Source organism: Etheostoma spectabile, unplaced genomic scaffold, assembly GCF_008692095.1.
Source record: "Etheostoma spectabile isolate EspeVRDwgs_2016 unplaced genomic scaffold, UIUC_Espe_1.0 scaffold325, whole genome shotgun sequence".
Lineage (NCBI taxonomy): Eukaryota > Metazoa > Chordata > Actinopteri > Perciformes > Percidae > Etheostoma > Etheostoma spectabile.
The window spans coordinates 507585-508023 of NW_022605585.1; positions in this window are offsets into that span (position 1 = coordinate 507585).

The following is a 439-nucleotide window of genomic DNA, read 5'->3' on the forward strand; positions in this document are numbered from 1 at the left end:
GCTGCTGTTATTGAAAAAAAATGCTGCTGCTGCTGTAACAACAAAATTTCCCCGTGTTGTGGGATGAATAAAGTATAATGTAATCTAATCTAATTATAGATCTAAAGTCTAAAAAAGTGTGCAGATATTTTGTTAACCCCAGAGTATCGCCGCCCATATATCGATATCGAGGTGTTTGGTCAAGCCAAAGCGCTAATCTGTTTTATTCTACTTTGAATGTGCCGGATGTATTAAAGGCATTTTACCTTTAAAAAAATAAAATGAAAACATGTGCATGGATGGATTTTTTTTGTAACCTTTATTGATTCAGGGTAGGTTCACTGAGAGTTACACGCTCATACCTGCAAGCTGCCGGTCCAACCACAGTCTGAGCAGCTCTACTAGAGCGGTAGGAGGTTTTTATTTTTTTTTATTTTTTTTATTTAACCTTTATTTAACC